Source organism: Ursus americanus, chromosome 9, assembly GCF_024610735.1.
Source record: "Ursus americanus isolate L20-20 chromosome 9, mUrsAme1.1.p, whole genome shotgun sequence".
NCBI classification, from domain to species: domain Eukaryota; kingdom Metazoa; phylum Chordata; class Mammalia; order Carnivora; family Ursidae; genus Ursus; species Ursus americanus.
The window spans coordinates 45695949-45713271 of NC_142135.1; the positions used below are offsets into that span (position 1 = coordinate 45695949).

At 35.2% G+C, this 17323-nt stretch overlaps 1 protein-coding gene across 1 annotated transcript in view; it reads right to left on the reverse strand.

Moving 5' to 3' along the window:
- Positions 1–206: 206 nt before the first annotated feature.
- LOC148109461 (uncharacterized) overlaps positions 207–17323 on the reverse strand; it is a 44948-nt gene continuing 27831 nt past the window's right edge. Inside the window, exon 5 of the mRNA XM_087864426.1 lies at positions 207–3771. The gene's annotated coding sequence lies outside the window, so the exon portion shown is untranslated. The remainder of the gene's footprint in view (positions 3772–17323) is intronic.

Genomic DNA, 17323 nt, shown 5'->3' on the forward strand with positions numbered 1-17323 from the left:
ACATGTCAGCCCACGAGAACCTAAAAGGTTAGCCAAGCAACAATATATTGCATTTTTATTTGTAGAAGGCTGTCAACAATATGAAACCATAAATAATCAGGCAGAACTCAAGAATAAATCTTCCTTGTTTTTATTATCAAAGAGGAAAAAAAAAAGCAAGAAATGTAGATCTAACCCAGTAAAGTCTTTTTCTTATGTACCTGAGTTTTATTTATTTAATATCAAAATATAGTATTATATGACCTATCTTGCATGATTGTTGCCATATTCAAGGACCAAACTAGAATGACACTATATAGCACACTATAGAAACATAAATTCCATTGAGGTGAATGACAATGTTCACATATTTTAAATCTTTTACAGGAGATATTTGAATGGGCATAATTTCAACCCAGTTTGATGCCCTCTGCCACCCCTTCAATTAGTTACCCCAAAGTGTCACTAGCTCTCCCCTCTTCCATTCCTCTTCCTTCTCCTCCTTACTCCACCTTTTTTTCTCTCTTCTCTCCCCCCACCCAATTGTTCTATTCCTTGAAAAAAAATTTAATTCACTCCTTTCATGTGTTCTATACACTCATTCTTTACTTATAATTTTGTGGCACTCCTCACTACTTATTTCTTTAAATTTAAATGATATATTTATAACTAAACCTAGTCTAATTCCCTACCTTAAGAGTATTTAATACTGATAGTTATTCTGCTATTAATACTTCTGCTCCTTCAGGTCAAGACCTATTCATTCCTTACTCCTTTTCTACACCTAGATGCTGTTATAGAACCTAGCTCATAGTCAGCGCTCAGGAAAATGTTGGCTTCTAGATATTAGGGCTTAAAAATCTTTTCCCTTACCATCTTACTTTTTGACTAATTCTAGTGAATTTACCTAAGTCCCCCTGTATGTTCTTAACCTCCTTTATTCTACACCCTCTCCTGGACCCTTCTGCACAAGCATGGCTTTAGCTTTGTGGATATGATGTCTCACAAAATCCAGATTGACAATTTCCACCCACTTGCTGGACAAACTAATCTGGATTTTTCTTCTGCTTCCCAGATTCAATCTACTAAATGTAAAGCATCAACATCCCTTTTTCCCCCCAAAATAAGCATGCTTCTTCCCAAGTTATTTATTAATGCACTAAATTCTCTTGGTTATTTATCAATGAAAACATTGTTCTTGGCCTTTCCCTTTTCCTCTGATGTCCCCCTTTTGATATTTAGCAGGTCTATGAATTCTACTTCGACAATATTATTAGCATCTAATTTCTCCTTGACATTCTTGTCCTAGTTAGGGTTCATAACTTCTTCCCTTCTGAATCTTCTTGCCTAATTCAATTTCTTTTTCTTCTAACCTATCTACACATTCCTGGCAAAACAATCTTCTCAAATTAGAGTTTGAATCATACCAATCCTTTATTAAAACTAAGATTTTACAGGAAGACCCTTAAAAATCTATTTTTAACTTGCTTTTCAACCTTTTTCACCAGTATATATTTTTATACCTAAACCATCGAAATATTTGCCACCCCTCATCCATAATTTGACTCATGCTGTTCTCTCTACTTTGAATTTCCACTTTTCCCTTCTTTACCTTCCCTGACCTCGCTGAACAGATAAAGTTCCACTAACTTTGAAACCTCATATTATCTCCTTGCATTTTGTTTTGCTTAGGATGATCCCAGTATAATTGTTAATACTGCATCCCCTCTTTCTCTTCAAAAGTCTTCCAGTTTAATAAGTTATATGGTTATACTCATGCAACATTTAGACAAAATCTATAATTTTATGTGTACTTAAACCATTATTCCTTGTGAATGTCTAAGCTCTTAGGAACCGCATTCTTCTTGGTTTGTTTTGTTTTGTTTTTGTTTGTTTTTTTGTCCTGCAGCATCTAATTCAGTGTCTTGAATGAAGAAGATCTAGAAATGTTTACTACACTAAATTAAATTGTATTTTTAAATTTTGTTATTACAGAAGTTTTATTTTGCTTTGTTATATATTCTCTAACCTGTTTTCTAGGAGTCTTATGAATAAAAATATTTTAAATTGTTTGATTCCAAGATAAAATTTTTTAAGCAGTTGACCTTGATTCTCTCCAAGGCATTACTTTTCCAGAGCTCTTTAAATATTGCTTATTAAATTATAAAGAAAGCCTCAAGTCTAGGCTAATCTTTTTATAATATTTACCTTTTACTTCTAATCATCACCTTTTAAATCAGAGGAAAATTTCCAGCAACAGTAGCCAAGTAAAAGTGGGAAGACTGTTTGGGAGACACCACTGAATAGAGAATTGTTATCAGGACTTAAAATATTAAAAAACTAGGGGCATCTGGGTGGCTCAGTCGGTTAAGTGTCTGACTCTTGATCTCAGCTCAGGTCTTGATCTCAGGGTTGTGAGTTCAAGCCCCATGCTGGGCTCCACACTGGGCATTGGAGCCTACTTAAAAAAATAGAAATAAAAATAAAATATTCAAAATATCATGTTCTGCTTACTTAAATGTGTGCACAGATATAAGAGAAATGGTTATTAATTTTATTATCATATTCCCTTATAAAAGAGACAATGTGAAAAGACTTTGAAATAGTAATCATTCTGCCTACTCAAAGGGAAATGCAGTTCAAACTCCTGCAGGGCTAGTGTTGGATCTATAGGACAGGATGTCGACATAGTGCTCAACCTAGAAGATAAGTAAGAGTTTGGTGACAGGTTCAAAAGGGAAAGAGTCAAGTCACAGACAAAAGGGACAACACAGATAAGCAGTTCGACAGCAAGAAACAGATTTTTAAAAAGTTATTTGTTGCTTAGAACAGTTATTGGGCCTTTACACTAACAATAGCTTTCACCAGAGAATTCTTTATAGATTTTACCTGGCATGTAACATGTCTAAAAGCAATAGCAACACTTTCAGGTCAAATGATGGATCAGGAAAAGGCATATAATTTCACTTCCTCCAAAGCCCTACTAAAACTAGAACTAGAAAATGGATTTTCTTTCTCTTTTTTTTCCCTCCCCGCCCCTCTCCTCTCTTCTTTCCTCTCCTCTCCTTTCCTTCCTTTCCTTTCCTTTCCTTTCCTTTCCTTTCCTTTCCTTTCCTTTCCTTTCCTTTCCCTTCCCTTCCCTTCCCTTCCCTTCCCTTCCTTTCCTTTCCTTTTTCTCTCCTCTCCTCTCCTTTTTTCCCCCAAAAGACAGGAAAAGGGAATACAGGAGAGAAGACAACACCAACATTTGGGAAGCTGGAAGCAAGTGGACATCTGGTAACTGGCTTAGTGGACCCAAGGAGTCCTAAACTGGAAGAAGCAATCAGAGAACAACCTCAAAATACATCACATAGAATGCAGAAGGCTCAGGGAATGGAAGCACCAATACCTGTGGAAATGGGGTGAACAGAACTGAATAAATTAAGAACTGAAAACAGTTTATAGGAAACAGGTAAATACTCTAGGTTCTGTCCAGGCCTCCCTGCCTTTGGGCAACTGCTTTTCCTCTCCCCAGCCAATAACTCAAGGTTTGTTCTTTGAAGATGGTAAAAGAAGGTCTCTGGATTGGGGGATGCCAGTGTTCTCTACCAAAAAGAGAGGATAAAGTGAACTTCTATGTTTGGAATGTTAATACAGACACCTTCCAAACTTCCTTTACTTCATCACTGGGATGTCAGCAGCTAGTTTTGGAGAGAATTTGTTGTTGTTGTTGTTGTTGTTGTTGTTGTTGTTGTTGTTGTTGTTGTCGTCATTTTCTTTAGGCAAAAAGTGAAGCACTCTTCTCTGGTGAATCTGACCAATTCAAGAGGAAAAACAATAAAATACGTAATCAGGGTTTCCCCAACAAAAAGCCAGCAAGATTACCCTTTATCAAAGTTCGTACTGACAAGTCCCACCCATGCACAGTCAGTGTTTCCAATTAGCTTTTTGTTTCCTCCTGTTAAACAGAATCAGACAACTGAGGATTTCTAGGTATCTAAAGAAAAGTTCAAACAATCATAGTGACCCAAAGAAACAAACACACAAAAATAACAAGAAGGAAACAGATTATTCATCATTAAAAAACTTTTGAAACAATCCTTATTATCTCTTAGAGGAAAAATTTTTTAAATCATCTGCACAGAAATTAAAAATTGGTAGGAACAATTAAAAACTCAATAGATTGGAAGACAAAGTTAAATTTTTTTCGTCCCATGTTCCATTTCTCAGCTATACAATATACTCCACTAAATAATGAGAAATCCAAGACACAGTGAATTCAGAAAAACAGTAGTTTCAACAAAAGGAAGAAAGAAGTAAAGGTATTATCCAAAAGGGTGGATTACAATGGTGCACCAGTCATAAAAGACAAGCAGTTCAGACTGGAGCAGCAAGACCGAGAGAAAAGCATGTTAAGGACTCCATCTTCATGACTTTTGTCATTGTGCCATTTTTTTCAACCTACGAAGCTACTGTGGAATATGCTCCATCAGAACGAGAAAATAAATGAAGAATACTAACACACAAGATCCGAGGAATAAAGATTACATTTTTTGAGAAATTCAAAGAAATGTCCTACAATAACACAAAGATAAATCCTAGAGTAACAGCCCTAGAGAGCAGCTAGTCCAAATAGGAGAATGGATGACTCTAGTAGGTGTGTCTGAGAGTGTGTGTGTGTGTGTGTGTGTGTATAATTTATAAATAAACACAAAATGAAACCAATAGATTACTTGATGTGATTGACCTTGTGAGAAATTGTACCTAGAGACTTACATAAGGTGTAAGGATAATTAGCAGTAGATAAAATAAAAAATGAAGCAAGTGTAAAAACTAGGCAAATATTAATTTAAGGAGAAGTTTTAAAAAATTAAAATATAGGTCCAATTCAGAACTCAGTTCTGAATAGCTATAGGCATGATAATGTAAAAATTGAATCTTTAATCAAAAACTGTAATAAACTATACTTAGAGGATGAAGGAGGGGAAGCAGAAGAGATGACAGAGGAAGACAGTTTAGTCTTCATCTAACGTAACAGGAAATCAAGAGACGATGTCTGAAATCGATTTAAAGTACATACGTATTACTTAGAAATAATGCGGTGTTCAATTCCAGAGGGGGAAAAAAGTCAGCCAAAAATATTAAAAGAGGTTTTAGAGAAGAGGAGTGGGGGATAAGGGTGGGAATGCTTGTAATTTTTATAGTGTTATTTCAGCATTAAATGATGTTTTAAATGACTTAACTGTATTAATCTGGTAATAGAAAGTTTAAGTTAAAGCACAAAAACTATCTATGGTCAGCAGGTCCAAAATCTGCGTGAACCTAAGGATGCTCTGCCCGTGACTCCACTGCTTTCCCTCTGCCTCTGGTCATTAATCATATTAATTTGACTGCAGTTTTTCTTTTTACCCACTTCCATTCTCCACCTTTCTTTTATAGTGTTTGTGGTCCCTCAGTTGGCAGAGAAAAAAGGGAGTAATGAAAATCTTGGCAACTGCTTTTCAAGGACACTTGACCCTTGCCTTAGGGAGATATTTGGTCAAATGTTTTTGTATGATGACAGCTTAGGAAAGATAGATGTTTCAGTTTATTGAGTGTGAAAAATATTCTTCAAGGGAAGGGTTAGTGGGGTAATAGTCAGTAAAATTAAATTGAAACAGGATGTCACCCAACTCTAGGTCATCTGCCCTACCAGAAAGTAAGAATCCTGAAGAAATAGGTTATATTTAAGATCTGACACAAATTTTTGTAGGCTCTAAAGAAAAACTTATAACTTTTAACATGTTATATGTCAATGTAATGGTGTTACAGTGAAATCATAAATTACTCTTTCTGAAAAAATGATTATTGGTTCATTTGTCTGTTCCTTTGGTATTAAATCTTTACTACATTTTAAATATTACCTAGGACAGGGAACAGGATGTACAAAGTTAAGTAGGGGAGTCAAATTTGCTTAAATTATTGTACCTTATTGTAATTAACATATTATATAACATAAAACACATAGCACAATGTAACATAACATATGATGGGTAATATGAAAAATCTTATAACAAAATCATGAGAATCTAGATGGTGACTCTATTTAGGATTATCATGAAAAACTTTATGAAAAGGGTAATGCATTAAAAAAAAGTAGGTTAACAAGTGAACAACAGGAAAGGAGCATTTTAGGCAAAAGTTATAATTTATAGAAAGGCATACAAGTGTGGGAGAGCATAGCACATTTGGGAAAATTAATTACATGTACATGAAGGAGAGTTATAAAAGATAAGCTCAAAGATTTAGGCAAGTGCTAGATCATGAAAAGATTTGATGCCTCTAAATCTTTTTTGCCCAGCCTACTTGGTGATTCTATGAGCCACCCACTACTCTTTTAATTCATTTTTCTTTTTGGATAAAGTCAGGCAGAATTATTTTATTTTTTTCCATTTTTATTCAATGTATGTAAACTAAACAAAAAATCAGTTCACCTATTTCTCTTTAACTCCTTGCCCCATGCCTCTTGCAACCACTAATTTGTCCTCTGTATCTATGAGTTTTTTTTTAATTTGTTTTTCAGATTCTTCATATAAAAGGGATCACTCAGTATTTGTCTTTCCCTGCCTGACTTATTTCCCTTAGGATAATGCCTTTGAGGTCCATCCATTTCACAAAGGGCAAGAGTTCATTCTTTTTTATGGCTAAATAATTTTCTATTATGTATGTACATATGTGTGTGCATAAATTTTAAGATTATTCTATTTCTGTGAAAAATATCATTAGAATTTTGATAGGGATTGCATTGAGTCTGCAGTTTGCTTTGTGTAATACAGATATTTTAACAATACTTATTCTTCCAATCCATGAGCACAGGATACCTTTCCATTTATTTGTGTGTTCTTCAATTTATTTTATTAATATTTTGTTTTCAACATATGTCTTTTACCTCCTTTGTTATATTAATTCCTAGGTTATTTTTTTTAGTGCAATTGTAAATGGGATTGTTTTCTTAATTTTTCTTTCTTATAGTTATTAGTGCGAAGAAATGCAACAGATTTTTTTGTACTGATTTTGTATCCTACAACTTCACTGAATTTTTTATTAGTTCCAATAGTTTTTTGATGGAATCTTTAGGATGGAGTCTATAGTCTTTACATAGCATCATGTCATCTGCAAACTTTAACAGTTTTAGTTCTTCCTTTTCAATTTCAATGTTTTTTTTCCATTTTCTTGCCTAATTTCTCTGGTTAGGACTCCCAATAATATATTGAATAAAAGTGGCAAGAGCGGATGTCCTTCTCTTTTTCTTAGAGAAAACTCTTTCAAGTTTTCACCACTGAGTGTGATGTCTGTGGGCTTGTCATACAGGCTTCATTATGTTAAGGTATATTTCCTCAATATCCATTTTTTGAAGAGTTTTTATCATAAATTGATGCTAAATTTTGTCAAACACTTTTTTCTGCATGTATTGAGATGATCATATGATTTTTATCCTTTTTTTATGTGGTGTATCACATCGATTTGCAGAAGTTAACCATCCTTGCATCCCTGCAGTAAATCCCATTTGATTGTGGTGTATGATTCCTTTAATATGTATTGTTACATTCAGTTTGCAGAGGTTTTGTTGAGGATTTTTGTACCTGTGTTCATCAGTGATATTGGCCTGTAATTTTCTTTTTTGTGGTGTCCTTGCCTAGTTCTGGTAATGCTGGCCTCACAAAATGTAATTAGAAGAGTTTCCCCCCCTCCCTATTTATTTTTGGAATAGTCTGAGAAAAATTGTTATTATTTCTTTGAATGTTTGGTAGAATTCACCAGTGAACCCATCTGGTCCTGGACTTTCATTTGTTCAGATTCTCTATTTCATAATGATTCAGTCTTGGTAGATTCTATGTTTCTAAGAATGTATCATTTCTTCTAAATTGTTCAATTTGTTTGTATATGATTGTTTATTATAGTCCCTTATTTCTGTGGTATTAGTCATAACATCTCCCCTTTCATTTCTGATTACATTTATCGGAGTCCTTTCCTTTTCTTGAGTTATCTAGCTAAAGGTTTGTCAATTTTGTTTCTCTTTCAAAGAACCAGCTCTTAGTTTCACTTACCTTTTCTATTGTCCTTTTAGTCTCTATTTCATTTATTTCTGCTCTTTTTTATTTCCTTCCTTCTACTAACTTTGGGCTTCACTTGTTCTTCTCTTTCTAGTTCCTTGAGGTGTAAAGTTAGGTCGCTTATTTGAGACTTTTCTTGTTTTTCAACACAGGCAGGAACTTCCCTCTTAAACTGTTCTTGCTGCATTCCATACATTTTGGTATGTTTGGATTTACATATTCATTTGTCTGAGAAATGTTTTTTTAAATTTCTCTTTAATATCCTCTTTGGCCCACTGATTATTCAGTACTATGTTGTTTAATCTCCACACATTTGTGAATTTTCCAGTTTTTTCATATAATTTATTTTTAGTTTCATACCACTGTGATCAAAAAAATACTTGATATGATTTGAATCTTCTTAAAATTATTAAGACTTGTTCTGTGCTCTAACATATGATCTTGAAAGATTCCATGTGCACTTGAGAAGAATATGTAGTCTGTTGCTTTTGGATGAGATGTTCTTTAAATGATCTGTTAAGTCTATCAAGTCTAACATGTCATTTCAGGCTTATGTTTCCTTATTGATTTTCTGTCTGGATGATCTGTCCATTGATGTAAGTTGGGTATTAAAGTTCCCTATTATTGTATTGCTTTCTACTTCTCCACAGTGGTTTTCTTAAGCATGCTACTAAGACCCTTGACTGAAACAGTTGTCGGCAGTAGAAGCTTAGTGAGATAGGAGAATTGGGAATGATTTATCTGCCCTAATTAGACAATGAATGGTGAAAATTATTTTAAAAAGATACATATTTTGATACGTAATGGAAGATGGAGATAAATCAATCAAGTCAGCACCTACACTACCTGGAATAAGGTATAACTGAAGGCAAGGCTTCAGAAGACCCAGTTGCTACTGTTACATAGCTGTATGAAAGACACAAGGACATTAGAGACTATAAGCTAAAGATATTACTTTCAACAACATATGAAAGCTTAAAGAATGAAAAGTAGAAGTTAAATTCATATTTTCTTCCTTAGGCATTTACTGAAAACTAAGGACTTCCTATGAATGTCTTAACTTTTGCAACCACAGGTTTGAGTGAACTAAAATAAAACCCTTGTTTGATCCAGTATGTTGCCAAATTTCAATATCCATTAATTCACAGCTTCATTAGATATATTACATAAAATGGACAGTTGAGTTGCTAAAGGACAGAACTACAGTCATTGAAATTGGAAGATTTATAGTATTCAGAGTATTCTCAAATTTCCAGTCCACTATGAGCTTAAGTATCTCTTTCCCCCACCTTAATTGTCTCCAGATCTAAAAGCTAGAGTCATATTCTAACATGCCCTGAGGAGGAATTAATTTTAATGTCAAACACAGGAGGAAACAGCTTACATACCAAAGTTATAAAATTTAGCTACTTTATGTATCCAAGTTCTAGGGAATATGTAGGAGAATGGACTCTGAAGGGGCCAGACCAAAAAGGAAATAACATATTTTTTAACTGGCTAATTTTACCAATATGGTTTAATTACTAGAGGTTCTATAACAAATGAACTAGGTCAAACAGCAGGGAATATTATACAATTGGAATCAAGACTGGTTCACATAATTGATGATGAGATGCCAAAAATTCCTTGGTATAATAAAGAAGGAGGATCTGAAGACTTAGTGAGATGGAATGCCGGGGTGGATATATCATATGTAACTCACTCAACCACACCAAACCATAATTTCAGATGAGGGCCCAGAAGACAGTTTCTGTGATAGGAGGAGGGGCATCATCCACTTTGAAGAACTTTTTAGTGGTTGTTCTCTGCTAAGTCAGAAACCTAGTAAGAGAAACTATAGATGGAAAGGGTTTACTATTTCAGTGAGGATTCTATTACTATTTCAATGATAGATTCCCAGAATAGAAAAGCCCAAGTAACAGTAATTGATCACTAGAGGCATAAGGGGTGTGTGGTTACCATTAAAGTCGGTGGATCTCTGGAGGTAGCTATTTAGTCATAAAAGCCCCTGAAAGCAAAATAAATACCATCCCATAAAGTTCTATCTGAAGTGTAGAACTGATAAAAATAATAAATCTAGTGAACCGAGGCCTGACTGAAACCTCATTAGAGATCTAGAGCTTTCTCAGTTGACCTGAATCGGTTATCAGACCTAAATGGTTCAGAGAGTCAACATCTATTGAAATAAAAATGAAGCATCTGCTTACCCTTGAGGAAGAACCTTTCAATATTATCACAATTGTGACAGTGAATCTTTCCCTTTCCCTTTCCTAAAGGCCATATTCCAGGATAAACATGTTCCTGAGTAAGATAAAGAGCCAGTCTTTTCATGGATCTTTTAACATGGACTTTGCTCTAACTCAAATTCCTATGGATCCAAATAGCAACTCTGATCTTCTAGGCCTCCCTCTTACAGAGAGAGATTCTGATTCAAGATAGCTCCTAAAGGATCCCAACATACACTATGGTTATTTACCTAATGAACTGGGAATATTACCTTTAGTATTTGGTAGTCTTTTCTCAGGTATCCATCTAAGTGAAGAGTGATTATAATAAGTAGGACCCAGTGGAAGTTCCCAGGGTGCCCTATTCATACAAAAATTAAAACTATATCTCTGGAATAATGCATTAAAAATTTAGAGCGATCATCAAAGATTTGAAAAATTTAAAGCATAACCATTTAATACTCTGCCCTAGCCAGTGAAGAATATGAATGCGTTCTGGAGAATGATGGTGGATTGTCTGGATGATAATCAGATGATGATTTAAATTGTCATGGGATTTCCAGATGTAATCTCTGTACTGGAATAAACTTTACAGTCCCTGTCACTTAACTCGCAGCTACTGAACTAACAGATGATTTTTGTTTGTTTGTTGATTCCAATTAGTACAGAATATCACATTCCGTTGGCAAGCACAGGAGTATACCTTTGCCATATTGCCACCATGGTATGTCAAAACTGTGTTATATTTTAGTTTGAAGGGAGATAAATCATTCTTACCCTTACATAGAATTCTTGCTTGCCAACTACACTGATGACAGAATGCTGATAGAACAGCCAGGAGATGCACATGCATACATGTCAACACATGGGATATGAATATGGGACAAAGAGGTCTGCCCTATACAAAGAAATTTCTAGATGTCTAATTATTCAGGGCATGTCAGAATATTCTCTCTATATTAATAATAATAAATTATTAATAAGTTGCTATACATTATAGACACTACCATCAAGAAAGAGGCAATGTACTATTGTGGATATAACTCTTTAACTCATTTACTCAATAATCTGAGACTGCTAAATTTGAGTGGAGCTCAGAGAAAGAAGTATTTGCTCACAGTGTAAACAATCTGCTATCTGGCTATCTTTACCCAGTGCATCTTCTTATGTTCAAACTGTCTTTAGAAGACTCAACATACAGCAATCTGTGAGAAGAGAAATCTTCAGAGCTCTGTAATAAGAATCATGCACTTTTAATCAAGTAACTATTCTCATTTTGAAAAATAATTCTTGACTTTTTACTGTGCTGTATTAGATATTAAACCACCAACCACAAGTACTGGCACTTTTCATGAACTGAATATCTGATGTACCATGCCAAAAAGTTAAGCAAGTCAGCAGGACTCCATTATCAAGGGGAAGTGGTATATACTGGATAAAGTCCAAGAAAGTCATGAATATACAAGGTGCATGAAAAAGTAATGCACATTCCCAATTTACCTGTACTGCTGCAAAATCACCCCTCCCTCAAGTTACAGCAGCAAACAAGAGGGAAAATTTCCAGCTTGTTGTATGGGTTACTTGAAATGCTTGTACCAAAGAAGAGGGCTTTTGTAGCTTAAGAGTCCAACTCAGGAGTGGCTCTGAAGGAGAGTGGGGAAAAGAAATTCTTCCAGTGATAAATTTTCACTTTGCTAGAAGAGAGATGGTCTGCAGTTTCTACACTGATGCACAGACTGTGGCTAATAGTTTCACTGGATGATCTGGGAGTTGAAGGGGACAAGATTGGAATCACAGTAACCAGTTTGCCAGTGGACATTCTTCTTTGTCTTAGTTTTTAGAAACAGTAGTCATTTTCACAACAATGCTTTCTCCTTATGAAAATTAATACCTACTTAACTAATGGCATTGTTCATGGTTTGAATTTTTGACTATAAAATATGGTACTTTAGATGTAAGAACACTTTTTTTCTGAATATAAGAGATGTGACATTGTCATCTGGCTTGTTAGTAGATATCCAAGTTTTTAAACTAGAAGCAAAGCTACTAAAATATTTTAACTAATAGTACCACTTTCACTTTTTCTCACTTTTAACTGAGAGAGGTAGTGTAGTGTGGTGAGTAGAGCTGGATAGGAGTCCAACGAATCACTAACTAAATTTTGGGAAGCAGTCAAGTCATCTCCCTGATCCTTTTAATCCAAAAGGATCAAACAAAATTATTGTTTTACTAGTCCTTTTCAAATGTTCCAGGATTCTACAGATGACTGAAATGAAAGGATTATTAAGATGACAAGACTTCATAAAAAACAAACACTTTTATGGTAACATGGATAAACTGCTATTACAACAGTTCTTTTGGGGGCTATTTTGGAGTAAAATAATTTCATCTCTTAAATCACGCATTTTAGATATTGATTTCACATCATATTTTCTTAAACACGGTACTGCAGTGTTTCTCAAAGGTTGCTAATTATAATGAACATTTAAGGCACTGAGTGGTCATAGATTCCTGAGTTCCACCTCAGGCTTGCTGACTTAAATTTAACAAACACTTCAAATATTTTTGATGTTTGGCCAAAGTTTGGAAACACAGTCATTTGCTATTGTTGGCTAATCCTGTCCTGAGAATATTAATTGCTTAGCCAACAAAAATCTTAACTTTCCTGGGAGCAGGGGCCATGTGACACAATCCTATCATTTCCCATAATGCCAAGCCAAAGTCTGGGGACACAATAGATGGTTATGTACGTGTGTACGTATTTGGCAGGATGCTTTGAATTTAATGAACAAGGATTGTAGAATGAAAAGGTGATCCAAAGTGTATTTTCTTCTAAATAAAAGAAGACTTTTTATTACAGATTTGACAGCTGGAACTGTTCCAATTTGAATTTGTTTGTGGTTGTCAATTATTCAATACACTGACAGTGATGTTTGATTTGAAACTCATTCATTCCTTCACCAGTCGCATGCGAAACACCTTAAAAAGAGCATTTTTAATTGCCCAGATGTTTGTGTGAAATTACTGCCATTAATCACAGTATTGATTATGCTTCTCCTGTTTTCCGGCAGTCTTCTATTTTTAAACAGTCCCCTGAAGTGACATACGGAAGCATCCTTGTTATCCATGACTTTCTAGTTTGCAATATAATTGATAGATGAAAAATTCATTGTGAATCATTTAAATCTGCTGCTTGTGTTGAAAAGGTGGTTATTTTTGTCACTTCCTGTTTGCCACAAAGCATGTTCTATGCTGCAGTTTCAACAACTGGGCCACTTTTTCTCCAATCAGCATTTCCCTGCACATAGGATTGGCCGTAGGCAAAACTATCTAGTATGCAAAATTTTTTGGCTTTCCCCAGCTCACTTGCCAGCACACCGCCTCACCCTGCCCCTACTTCTTGCCTTTCAAACTATAGGCTTACAGGTTGTATTCAGTTTCAAAGTTCTCAGCTATCAACCAGCTTAGCTTAAAATGTATGTCTGTGTATCTCTTAGACATATCTGCATTTGGATAATCAATATACATTTAACCTCAAAACCTGAACATCATGTATGGAACAAAAATTTTGAAAATCACTTTTTAAAAAATTCTAGCACTTATTAAGAACTATCTTTTAGGCGAACTAAATTACTTTTATTTTGGTGTGGGACAGATTATCAGTTAGTGTTAAATGATGTCTTTCTGGGCCTCAGTTCCCTAATTATAAAATAAAATTACTAAACTGGATTATTCAAAGTCACTTTGGAGGAGCTGGAGAACCAACAAGCCCACAGCTGCCCCATTTGTTTTTCTATCCCCAGCTCTATATTGTATCTCAAGGAGCTATATACCCAAGCTCCTTCCACCAGCTCTCCAACTGATGGCTACTTCTTACATACCCTGATAACACATTCTACACTAAAAAGGATAGACCCATTCAGCTCGGGAAGCAGGTTCAGAGCTATTTGGCAGAGAATTCCAGATCCCAGGTGCCAGAGCATGTGTGTGTGTCATCTCAGTCCTGTGGACTCCACACCTTGCAAAAAGGAATACAGTCAGAAAAGCTCAAAAAGCAGAAGCCTAGTGCAGAGACCCTATTGCCCAGGTGGAAGAATAAGACTAGGTATGGCTAAAGGACAATTCTGTTGCATCCTTAGTTGAATGCTCTTATACTCTTACTATTACATTATTCTATGTTGTCCACCGATCCAGTTCTTGGTTAATTCTGTGGTCATGATGGATATAAACAAATAGTCATTTCCTTGTCCTAGAACTTTTAAGATCTCCCTCTCTCTCTTTCTTTCTGCAAATGTTAATAGTTTCATCTTAAATATCCTGTATGTTTATAGCTATTCCTTTTCCTATTTTCTATGCTACAGTTCCATGAGATGCTTGGGATACAGATTTATAAGCTCTGTAAAATGCCTGCTACAAGTCAGATATCAGAATTTTTCTCTCTGTTGTTCACTGTGGTGGTGGGAAGGGTTTATATGAAAGTGTTCTAGCTTTAGGACTGGAAGAGAACAATGCTTATGTTGTCTGTCAAGTAAAATTCTTCTCCATGCAGAAATCATTGTCTAGTATATCTTGTGTTTCACAATCAGATGTTTTTCTCCTTCTTTCTTTCTGTAGTTTTGCAATTTAACCATTCCAAGACTACTTGTATGAGTTACATTTATAAATTAAACACTGCTGTTAATTCCATTGTTAATGAAACTGTTTTCAAGGCTCTATCTACTCTAATATCATCTGCCTGTAGCAAAAATATTTTTTAAGGAAAAATAATGAATACATTCAACAGAGGAGAGAATTTTTAATTAAGGAGAAACTAAACTGATCTCTGAGTGGCCATACTTTTGATACCAGATATTATAAACATCAGAATAATTTTTTTCTGTTGCTCACTGTGGTGATGGGAAGGGTTTATATAGAGTGCTCTAGCTTCAGGACTGGTAGTGAACAAAACTGTGGGTTTCTTTTTTAACAACCTTCTTTAATCAATTTCAACTTGAATTTTCTGTACTGTAGTCTTTATTTCCCCCAGAGTTCTCCTACAAGGTTTTGCCACTGTTGGACTCAAATACACACTTCTTTTTTTTTTTAAAGATTTTATTTATTTATTTGACAGAGGCAGCCAGAGAGAGAGGGAACACAAGCAGGGGGAGTGGGAGAGGAAGAAGCAGGCTCCTAGCAGAGGAGCCTGATGTGGGGCTCGATCCCAGAACGCTGGGATCACGCCCTGAGCCGAAGGCAGACGCTTAACGACTGCGCCACCCAGGCGCCCCTCAAATACACACTTCTAACAAGCTCTTACGCAAATAAGGCTAATAGTTAGGAAAGACTTCTGAAATCTGGATGTACATACTGAGTTGTGTTGATAATTTGCACAATTAGGGCAATATCAAGAGGACGATTCCAGGTACCTTAGAGAACCTCTGGAAGTCCCACAAATAATGTGCATGTGTTGGAGGGAAACTTTGATGAATGTTCTGTGCTTATTCCTGATTTTCAGTCTTTCAAGGATTTAAAGAAATGGTATGCCACAAATGCTGCTTCATTCAATTAGTCGAATGAAAGTGTTCTTAAAACAGGTGCAGAGGGGCGCCTGGGTAGTGCAGTCGTTAAGCGTCCGCCTTCAGCTCAGGGCGTGATCCCGGCATTCTGGGATGGAGTCCCACATCAGGCTCCTCCGCTGGAAGCCTGCTTCTTCCTTTCCCACTCCCCCTGCTTGTGTTCCCTCTCTGGCTGGCTGTCTTTCTGTCAAATAAATAAATAAAATCTTAAAAAAAAAAAAAAAAACAGGTGTGGAAAAAAGTCTGGTATGCTATGGATGAAATGAAAACAGGAGAAACAATGTGATGTGTATTTACTCTAGCTATATAGTTTATATTTTAGAAGAGAACATATTTGGTCTATAGAAAGTGAAGGAAGTCACCAAATTAATATATGTGCAAAGGATGTATTTGTAACATCACCTCAAAGTTGCTGGAAGTTGACTGGAGAGAAAATTCAGTTTTGAGTTTACTAACTGCGCCTCTCATAAGAGCCAAGAAATGAATAAAACATTATAAAAATATATTACAAGCCATTTTTCAAGACCTAAAAAATTACATGAACTGCAATCCTTTGTCAAATATGAATGCACAAAGTAACCTTTGTTTTAACCATCTCTTTAAGAGAGAATAAATAGTGATGTGGGCATTCAATTAATGTAATTGATTGAGGAGAAGAAAGTGGAGGGTATATCTATAGAGTAGATGGGGCTTAGACAATAAATTTAATCTCACTGGGTTTGAATGAGGATTTTTAGAGTCAGAGAAATCTGAAGTAAAGTTCAAGCTCTTCCAGTTAAGAGCTGACAACTTTGGGAAAAGAATGTGGTGTGGGTGGTTAGATTAAGCTATGCACATGAATTCATGGTTTTTAATATAAAGTTATAGATAGGCATATATGAAAATACATTTAAATATGTGTATGTATATGTATATACACATACATATATCCTTTGTTATTGAGAGGACCTGCAATCAATGACCTTGTTAGTGGATATAAGCATAATTATAGCACTCAAATCTTGGTTTTTAAATACCATTATTCACTAAAATGATCCATGGCACATTAGATAGAAGGGTGATTCCAGGGCTGAGACAGAGAAATACAAAAAGAACCAGGAATATCTTGTTGTGCCAGGAAGTAAGGAAGTATTTCAAAGGAGATGGGGTCATGTCAAAAGGACAAAAGTATCATCTTGAAGGGGTTCAAATGGTCAAGGCAGTCAAATTTGGAAAAATTTGAGTATGAAAAAAATATAGTAATGGAGTATAACACACTAACCAAAATATATCTGTGGTTTCTACCGATATAAATATATAAATGAATACATAAATAAAAGGGACAGAAGGGAACATTCATACCTATGGTGGGATGCTAACTGAAGAATACAGAAAGAGCTAGAAAATCATCAATGGATTAAAAAACTGGTGGATTAAAGTTTTATGGGGTACAAAATATTTTTATAGTCTGAAGTTGTCTCTTCACAAACTGCTTACTAATTACAAATGGAAA